Genomic DNA, 10789 nt, shown 5'->3' with positions numbered 1-10789 from the left:
ATGATATTACATGCTAGAAATAAGGTTGAATCAAGGAATGTATTTTGAAAAACCATTAAATAAAAGCGCTTCTTTATACATCAAAGTGAGCTAGTAAGTAAGTTTCAAGTGTCTTGGTTGCTGACTGAGTATAAGAAATCTAATGAAAAACACTTTTGAGCACAATAAACTCAGGTAGTTGATAAATTCCGAGTGCTTTAGTTGCTTCGAACTTAGAAATTTCCAACTTTTTTTTGTGTCTTAAAATGACAATGTAACAAAATGATGATATTAGCATTGGACAAGGGGTGCTGGTAATAAGGCTTATGGAGACAATTTGAAATGATTTCCTCTTAAATTCGAGAGACTATTAGCAAATGGTTTTGTCAAGTAAATATTTTTGGAAGGGAGGCATAGGATCATAGCTTGTAAAATTGGTAAAAATCTTAGACTTAAATCAAGGATTTTTTGCAAATGGCCTGTTTTAAGGAAACGTAAGATTTTACATGCTGAAAATAAGCTTGAATCAAGGAATGCACACTAGGAAGCCATTAAATATAAGCATTTCTCATGCAACAGACTCAGCTAGTACGTAAGTTCTGAGGGTCGTAGATGCTGACTGAGTATAAGAAATCTAATTAATACACTTTTAAGTACAACAAACTCAGGTAGTTGATAAATTCCGAGTGCTTTAGTTGCTAACCGAGTATAATGAATTTAATGAAAGCACTTTTAAGTACAATAAACTCAGCTAATTGAAAAATTCTGTGTGTCTTAGTCACAAGCAGAATACCAGAAACATAGCAAATGCACTGTTGACTACACCAAACTCAGGTGGTTGATAAATTCCGAATGTTTTAGTTACCAACTGATAAAAAAAAATTAGTAAAAGCAGTTTTGATTACAACAAATTCAGCTCATTGGTATATTCCGAGTGTATTAGTTGCTCACTGAGTAGCAAAACTTTAGTGAAAGTACTTTTCAGCACAACAAATTGATAAGTTCCGTGTGTTTTACTTGCTGGCTGAGAACCAAACCTATAATGAAAATTTCTGAGTATAACAATCCCACCTAGTTGACGAATTATGTGTATTCTGTTTATCTACTGGGTGTAAAAAATCTATATAAAAACACATTTGAGGACAGTAAACTCAGCTTATCGTTATATTCTAAGTGTTTTAGCTGTTGATTGAGTAACAAAATTTAATGGAAGCACTTTTGAGTACAACAAACTCAGCTAGTTCGTAAAATCCGCGTTTTGTATTTGCTGGCTGAATAACAAAAACTTTAATAAAAGCCTATTTGATTGCAGCAAACACAGTTAGTTGATAAATTCTGTGTGTTTGAATTGCTGAATGAGTACCCAAAAATTTAATAAAAGAAATTTTGAGCTCAACAGACACAACAAGTTGATAAATTCTGTGCGTTTTAACTGCTGATTAAAAATAAAAAATTTAATAAAAGCATTTTTGAGTACAAAAATCTCAGCTAGTTGATAAATCCAGAGTCTCTTAGTTCTCGACGGGGTATCACTAAATTTAATAAAAGCACCTTTGATTTGAACAACCTCAGCCAGTTTATAATTTCATAGTGTTTTAGTTGCTGATTGAGTAACAAAAATCTAATGAAGGCACATTTTAGTTCAATAAATTCAGCTAGTTGGTAAATTCCATGGGTTTTACTTGCCGGCTGAGTACCAAAAATTTAATAAAAGCACTTTTAGCACAATAAACTCAGCTAATTGGTAAATTCCAAGCGTTTTAGTTACCAACTGGGTATAAAAAAGAATTTAATGAAAGCACTTTTGAGTGCAACAAACTCAGCTACTTGATAAATTCCGAGCGTTTTTGTTGCTGGTTATGAACCAAAAATTTAGTGAAAGTACTTTTGAGTACAACAAACTCGACTAGTTGATATATTCCGTGTGTTTTACTTGCAGGCTGGGTACAAACAATTAAATGAAAGGCCTTTTGAGTACAAAAAACTCAGCTAGTTGATAAATTCTGAGCGTCTTAGTCACAGAGTGAATATCAACAAAATTACAAAAGTACTTTTTTAACAACAAACTTAGCTAGTTGGTATATTCCGGGTGTTTTAGCTGCTGACTGAGTGTAAAAAATTTACTAATGTAGTTTTGAGTAGAACAAACTCAGCTACTTCATAGATTATGGGGGTTTTAGTTGCAGGTTGAGTACCAGAAATTTAATAAATGCTCTTTTGTGTAGAAAAATTCAACTAGTTGATAAATTTCGAATGTTTCAGTGACTGACTGGGTATCAAAAATTTGTTAAAAGCGGTTTTTAGTACTCAAAAGTTTTTTATTAAATTTTAGGAGTCAGTCAGCAACTAAAACACACGGAATTACGAACTAGCTGAGTTTGTTGTTGTAAAAGTGCTCTTATTAAATCTTTTGATGATAAGTCAGCAGGGCTCTTATCAAATTTTGTTACTCAGGTTGTAAGTAAAGACACGAAATACAACAACTAGTTAAGTTTTTTATCCTCAAAAGTTATTTTGTTAAATTTTTGGTACTCATCCAGCAACCAAAACACTCGCAATTTACTAACTAGCTGAGTTTTTTGTAGTCAAAAGTGTATTCATTAAATTATTGTTACTCAGTCAGCAACTAAAACACTCGGAATTTACCAACTAGCTTAGTTTGCAGTACTCAAAAGTGCTTTTATTAAATTTTTTGACACTCTGTAAGTAACTAAAACATTTGGATGTTACCAATTAGGTGAGACTGTTGTACTCAAAAGTAACTTTATTAAATTTTTGATGCTCAGTGAGCAAGTAAAAGATACGGAGTTCATCAACTAGCTAAGTTTGTTGAACTCGAAAGCGCTTTCATTAAATTTATGTTACTCAATCAGCAGCTAAAATACTCAAAATATACCAACTAGCTAAGTTTTTTGTGCTCAAAAGTTCTTTTAAGAAGCTTTTTATGACCAGTCGGTAACTAAAACACTTGAAATTTACCAACTAGCTGTGTTTATTGTACTCAAAAGTGCTTTTATTAGATTTTTGGTACTTAACCACTAAGGAAAACAGACGGAATTTATCAAATAGCTAGGTTTCTTGTGCTAAAAAGTGCCTTCATTAGAATTTTGTTACTCAGTCAACAACTAGAACACTTCGAATTTATCGACTAGCTGAGTTTGTTGTACTCAAAACTACTTTTATTAATTTTTTATACCCAGTCGGTAACTAAAACATTCGGAATTTGTCAACTAGTTTATTTTGTTCTACTCAAAAGAGAATTTATTAAATTTCTGTTCATCAGCCTGCAACATAAAATACACAATATTTATTAACTAGCTGAATTTGTTGCACTCAAAAGAGCTTTTAACAAATTTTTAATATTCAGTCAGCACCTAAAAGACCCAAAGTATACAAACAAGCTGATTTTCGTGTAGTCAAAAGTGTTAATATTATATATTTTTGATATTCAGTCATTAACTAAGATACTCGGAATTTAACAACTAGCTTTACTCAGTTGTTGCACTCAAAAGTGTTTTTATTAAAATTTTGATGTTCAGTCAGCAGTTAAAACACACGAAATTTATCAACTGGCTGAGGTTTTGTGTACTTAAAATTACTTTTATTAAATGTTTTGGTATTCAGATAGCAATTAAAACACTCGGAACATATCAACCAACCGACTTTGATGGACTCAAAAGTTTTTTCATCAAACTTTTTGGTACTCAGTCAGTAATTAAAACCCACAAGAGAAATCACCTGGCTGAGTTTTCTGTTCTCAAATATGCTTTTACTAAATTTTTGTTACTCAGTCAGCAACTTGAACACTAAGATTGTACCAACTAAATCAGTTTTTTGTACTCAAAAGTACTTTTATTAAATATTTGGTGCTCAGCCTCCAAGTAAAACACACGCAATTTTTCGACTAGCTGATCTTATTTTACTCAAAATGCTTTCATTTTATTTTTGTTATTCAATCAGCAACAAACTCAGCTGGTTGATAAACTCCGTATTTTTGCCTTAATAGCCAAGTACCAAAAATTTACTAAATTTACTTCTGAGTACAATAAACTTAATGAAAGATTTAAAGAAAGAATTTTTGAATACATCAAATTCAGCTAGTTGGTATATTCTGAGTGTTTTAGTTGCTGATTGAGTAACAAAAATCTTCTGAAAACATTTACGAGTACAACAAACTCAGCTAGTTGATAAATCCCGTGTGTTCGCTGAGTACCATAGATTTCATGAAAGCAATTTTGAGTAAAACAATATCAGCTAGTTGTTAAACTCTGAGTCCTTTAGTCACTAACAGGGTATCAAAAAATTTAATAAATATTTTGAGTACAACAAACTCAACTAGTTGGTATATTCTAAGTGTTTTAATTGTTTTAATTGAGTAACAAAATTTAATGAAAGCACTTTGAGTGCAACAAACTCAGTTAGTTGATTAATTCCGTGTGCTTTACTCGCTGACTGAGTACCAAAAATTTCATAAAGTACTTTTGAGTTCAAAGAATTCACCTAGTTAATAAATTCTAGATGTTTTAGTTACCGACTATACAAAACTGACTGTAAGTGAATGTGCTTTTTAATGCTTATCATTGTACATTCCTTGATTCAAGCCTCCTTCTAGCGTGTAACATCATACATTTGTAAGATAAATCCTTGAATTAAATTTAAGATTTTGACCAATTTATTAAGCTATTCTCCAATGGCCCCCTTCCAAAAATAATCATTTGACAGATCCATTTGAAAATACACGCCAAGATTTATATAGAAATCATTTCAAATTGTCTTTGTCAACCTCATTACCAGCATACCCTGTTCAATTCTAATCTGAACCTACTACAATGTCATTTTAAGACATGAAAAAAAGAAAAATTTCTAAGGCCCCAAAAAAGAGTTGAAAAAATTTCTAAGATAATCCTTTTTTCAAAGCTAAAAAAAAAACAAACCTAAGTTCTAGAAGTGGGGAAGCTGTTATTTCTAAGAATTTCTAAGTTCTTCTAAGTTCTAGAAGTGGGGTGACAGTTATTTGGTGCCCCTTGGAGGTTGAGGCATGGATGAGCATAAGTTCCCTCTACAAAACTGCCATAGTAATTGACTCATTGGTGACATAAGCTCGCTGGCTTACTTTACCCAAGCTTATGTCATAAGAAAAATAAGGGGTCGCGAATTTGCCACTTTTCGGTTCATTAAATTTTATTTTGTATTATAAAATGCGTCCGATTTACTTTACCCAAGCTTATGTCATAAGACCAGTTTCATTCAACTCTACTAAAAAATTTATTCATATAATTGTCATGACCTGGATGAGGTTTAGGGTATACAATGAGGTTTAGGCTATAATCATTAGAGCTTAACCCTCTGTGGTGATAGACCCACCAATGCTAATGTTCATTCCCGCAAACTTTCTTTCCAAATCACTTTTGATCACAGTAAACTCAGCTAGTTGTTGTATTCCGAGTCCTTTAGTTACCGACTGGGTATAAGAACATTTAATAAAAACTTTTTTGATTATAACAAACTCAGCTAGTTCGTATATTCCGTGTAAAAATACACCTTACCAACATGTCCCCCCGAAATATATCTGTTTACTTCCCAATAACAAATACTATACCAAACAGTTCGTGGTAACAAACTGTAACTCTAAAAAACGGAATTTTAATACCAATAGATATATCAAAAGAATAGGACTTTATGCTGAGTTCAAATACGTAATATTCATTAAGTTTCATTGTACTCATCAAAGGCTAAGAGCCTGAAAATATTTGACTTATTTTCAAAAAAGGGGGAAGCACTCCTTATCTTATTGAAAATCACACCATCTTCGCATCAGAAAACTTTATGGTGGAGGTTTCAAGCTTCTCTCGGCAAAAATGTGGAATTTTGTGTTTTGCCAGAAGAAAAATCATGGATGCGTGTTTATTTCTTTTCCAAGAGTGATTATATCGAACCAGTGGTTCTAGAATATCATGAGAGGGCTCCTTCAAACGGAAATTAAAAGTTATAATGCCCTTTTAAGTGACATGTGGATTTGAGGGCAGCTAGGCCCATTCTCCCACTCTTCTTTTCCCTAAAATTGTTCGATTAAAATTTTGAGATAGCCACTTCGTTCATCATAGTTGAAAGGCCTGATAATTATGCTTTTCGATATAACAAGACTCTTTAAGAAAAACGACTTAAAGACTCTTTTTTAAAAAGACTCTAATAAAAAAAAAGGTCTAATTTATAAAGAATTGCCCTTTGTTTATGCTGCGTATTTGGGGAAGCACGGACACATTTTACGGTGGCAAGACGAATTTTCTGCTGTTTTTTCACGGGGGAAATTTCCATGGGGAGGGAAGTTTTTCATGGGGAGGGGTGAACTTGTCAATGAAAACTATAAGCCGGGGGAGTTTGCCAGTAATTCCTATACAAAATTCTTCTATGTTTCTTCCTTTCTCTTTTGCGTCTCAATTTTATGCGTGGAGCTGTTAAGGGCAATTGTCCGAGGCACATTTTCACCGGTATTGAATTGTCTAGAGGAAATATCCATGGGGGGTATTTCGCCATGGAGGTGGGGCCATATATCCTGGAACTATTTAAAAACGATCAGAAATTAAATAAAAAACAAGTTTTTTCAACTGAAAGTAAAGAGCAACATTAATACTTAAAACAAACAGAAAATTATTACGTATATGAAGGACCTTACCTCAGCACCTTACTCTTCCTCAGCACCTTACTCTTTACACAAAAGTTTGAATTTTGATCCAATTCTTTAAGAACGACTTCTGAAACACTATGTTCGTTTAAATGGAACAACAAGAAACTTTTTTCAAAAGTACTAAAAAACTTTAGAGCAAAAAGCAAGGCGTTGAGGAAGAGGAAATTCCCTTCGTATACGTAATAATTTTTAGTTGAAAAAACTTTTTTTGATTTGATATGTGGGCAAAGGGCAAACTTCATAGCATATAGCCATTCTCCCGGGGGCTGTGGGTTGTCAGATTATCCTGATAGACATAGTTATTAGATCTTTCGACTATGCTGAACAAAAAGACCAAATCTACAAATTTTGATTTGAGAACTTTGGGAAAAAGGGTTAGGAGGGAGTGAGCTAGTTGCTCTCATCCAATATTTTGGTCACTTAAAAAGGGCACTAGAACTTTTAATTTGCGTTCAATTGAGCCCTCTTCCAATTTCCTAGGACCCTTGGTCCAATTCAATCACCCCTGGGAAGAACAAAGAAAAAAAAATAATAAACATGCATCCGTGATCTTTCTTCTGGCAATAAACACAACATTCCACATTTTTAAAGAAGGGAGCCTGAAAACTCAACAGGTTTAAAAATTTAAGAAAAGTTAGGATAAGATGATTGTCATGGTGTAATTTTCAGCATGATTCCTTGAATGTTGGGGATGTTCCTCCTTTTTGTAAAATCACACAATTTTTTTCAGGCTCGTAACTTTTGATGGAAAACATTAAACTTAATTAATTCTATATGTTTAGGATCAGCATAAAAAGCCAAATCCGTTGATGTATCTAGTGTTATCACAATTATATATTTATAGTTTTAGTTACCACTGGGTGGAGTCACTCCTTATTTACAGACCGTCCCCACGAACTGTTTGATTCAAAATATATAAGATTTAATTAGTTTAGTGTTACCCATCAAAAGCTACGACCCTGAGAGAATTTGCTTGACTTTCAAAAACAAGGAGTAATACCCACAAAAAGTCAAAAAATCTTAATAAAAATCATACCCGCAGATTCAGCGTGTCGGAAACCCAGCCGCATTTGGTTTCAACTTCCAATCTCCCAAAAATGTGGAATTTGTATTCTTTGGCAGAAGAAACTTCAGGGATGTGTGTTTATTCGTTATTATTTTTTCCCGGGGAAGGTCTCATTGAACGATTCTTTCCGGTCCGAGAATACTGGTAGGGAGCTCATTTTGACAGAAACTAAAAGTTCTAGTGCCTTTTTAAGTGACCAAAATATTGGGTGGGGGCAACCAGTGCCCCTTTGCACATCCCTTTTTTCCCAAACTTATTTCGATCAAAATTTTGAGGCAGCTTGTTTGTCCAGTATGGTTGAAGACCCAATAGTTTTGGGGATAACATCACCCTTGGAGGCCATGGGGAAAGGGCTCATTGCTACGGAATTTGCCCTTTCTTTACGTATAGTATTTGTTATTGGTAGGTATATACACATTTTAAGGGGGGATTAGCAAAATAAAAATATGCCAAGGAGGATTCTTAAGGTAGTTTCACCCGCAAGAAGTTTTTCAGTTGGAATTTTCAGCGTGGATAGAATTGTCAGAGGGAATTTTTCCTTGGAGATATTTTCCATGGGAGGAATTTTTCGTCGAGAGAGGTAATTCTTCATGGAGGGGATGCTTGATTTTCCAGTAATATATGATCAGAAATCAAATTTAAAACAGCAAGCTTTTTCAACTGAAAGTAAAGAGCAATATTAAAACTTCAAACGAACATAAATTATTTTGTATATGAGGAGGATAGGTTTCCCCATCCTTACTTTTTCGCTAAGGTTTGACTTTTTTTTTCCCAAGGCCTTAAGAAAGATTCCGTTCATTTAGAAAATGGGCACAAACACATGGGCCGCTTAAATCAGAATAAGAAGCTTTTTTGAAAGTAGGCCAACTAAAAAACTTAAGCGTGAAGAGCCAGGATTGAAGAGGGGGCCAACCCCCTCAAATACGGAATGATATCCTTTCGTTTTAAGTTTTAATGCTACTCCTTGCTATTAGTTGTAAAAACTTGTTTTTTTTTTTTTTTTTTTTTTTTTATTATAAAGACAAGCAGACTAATTATAAAAGTTTACTCTTGAGGAAAGAGCTTGTTCTGTATAATTTAGAGTTGTTGTCCGGTCAAAACGACCGATCGACCGTGATTTTGTTTCTAAAAAAGAATGCGTTTTTTAAGTAATGTGTTTCAAGCGAGAAGCGTTTTTTAAGTAATGTCCTTTTGAACATAAATACATATTGAAAGGTCATTTCAAAAAAGCAAATGTGTTTTCAGAAGGTACACACTTTACTTTAATTTTTAGTAAGGGTTTTTAAGCGAGTATCTTCAGCTCGTATCTTCAATCACATATTTGATTGACCTCATCTATATTGCTTAACTGATCCTCCACTTCAGAACAATGAAGTTCCAAGGACACCAAAAATGAAATCTAATTCTTTAAATTGGTCACGTAAAAGCTTACACAATCATATACCTCCTAAAAAATTACGAAAAACCAGGAAATCATTTTTTCAGGAGAAAAATATTCGATTTATAACTTTCCATTTTTTAGCAAGCTCTCATCCGATTTAAAAGATAAAGAACGTATGTTTATAAACAGCAGAAAATGAGCCAAAAAAATAAATCAGCATATAAACTTAGAAAGCGTTGGTTTCTTGATTGCTGCAGTAAAAGAGAAGCACTCCTATTAATTTTTATACCCAAAAAGGGCTGGAAGAGTGGTCAGATTGGTAAGTGAGAACTATGGTACAGACAAGAATAAACACTTGTCTACCTTCCCCTCTTTATCCCAGCCATAATCTTTGTGTTCTTCACTTTCGTAGTGAAGATTTCAGGTTGGGACCTAGTTCAGAAAAGCTCTTTTCTTTGAAAAAAGAATTCAATGTCATGTTCCTTAAAAAGAGCTAGTGTTGACCTTGCTATTGTTTTTGGAATCTGTGGCCCTCCATGGCTTTTTAAATATGGAATAGTTTGCAGGTAAATATTAATTGCAATATAAAAAGTTTCAAGATGTAATGCAAGTTTTGCACAACTAGTGACTTCCACTAATACCTTGTGATACAGGTATCATAAAGATACAGTTAAAGGTAATCATGTCAGAAGCATAATAATGTTAGATCTGACCTGTAAGCGTGGCCGTGACGATTTTTTTTTTTCCACAAGAGAGGTTGTTGTGAAAAGACTAACAAGACCCAGAAAGCGTTGCTATAAGAAACTTCTTCTTTAAAAAAGGAAAAAAGACCACGATCAGTTATAATGTTTTAAAGCAATTAAGTGTAAAGGTAGCAATAATCTGGTTGGCACCTTTACCCCGACCTCTAGTGGGTGAAGTCGGTGAAGCAAAATATTTTTTTTGGTAGATTCCTTATTAGGTTTATATGACAATTTTACATGTTGAAGAGACCAATAATGACAATAATCACTACTAATTACTAAAATTTCATAAGTCAATCCTAATTCATCCCCTGAATATCTTAAAGCCCTTGCCCCGTGTGGTTACAATTATTCGAATAGTTTTTCAGGCACGTTTGGCATGGCCTTGCAATAACGAGACTGAATACAACAAACAATCAACACTTGCAACACCTTTTTACCCTGCCCCATAGTTCTGGACAGAACCACTGAGTTAGATAATGTAAATTACGTTGGCATTTTTGTTTGTTATTTGATCCAGATGATGAAACTTTGACTAAGAATGAAATGGGATGTGGTCGAAGCGGAGCCTCTTGTTATTCGCATGACTACACATCTTAGACCTCCGTCTTCTCTAGAAACAATATGTTCTTTTTTCTAGATGACAACAGTCTGAATTCCATGTTGTTACCGTATGGCCCATTACTTTTCTGGGTGGTTTGAGAACACCGGGTTATTGGCTTTTATCCTTAACATATCTATACATAAAAGTAAAGATCATCCGTAACCCAAATGCAACTGGTTTGCTTCATTCAAGTAGAGTCAGTGTTTAGACGTAGTTGGGACAGGTATTGTTGTCAACATGATCGAAGAACCTTTTTACTGAATAGGACGACTTTGAAGAAGAATAGTCGACAAAGTAGCATCTGCACCTCAAAGATGGTTTGATGCGACAG

Source organism: Artemia franciscana, chromosome 2 (genome assembly GCF_032884065.1).
Source record: "Artemia franciscana chromosome 2, ASM3288406v1, whole genome shotgun sequence".
Taxonomy (NCBI): Eukaryota; Metazoa; Arthropoda; class Branchiopoda; order Anostraca; family Artemiidae; genus Artemia; species Artemia franciscana.
This window is presented reverse-complemented; position numbering follows the sequence as displayed.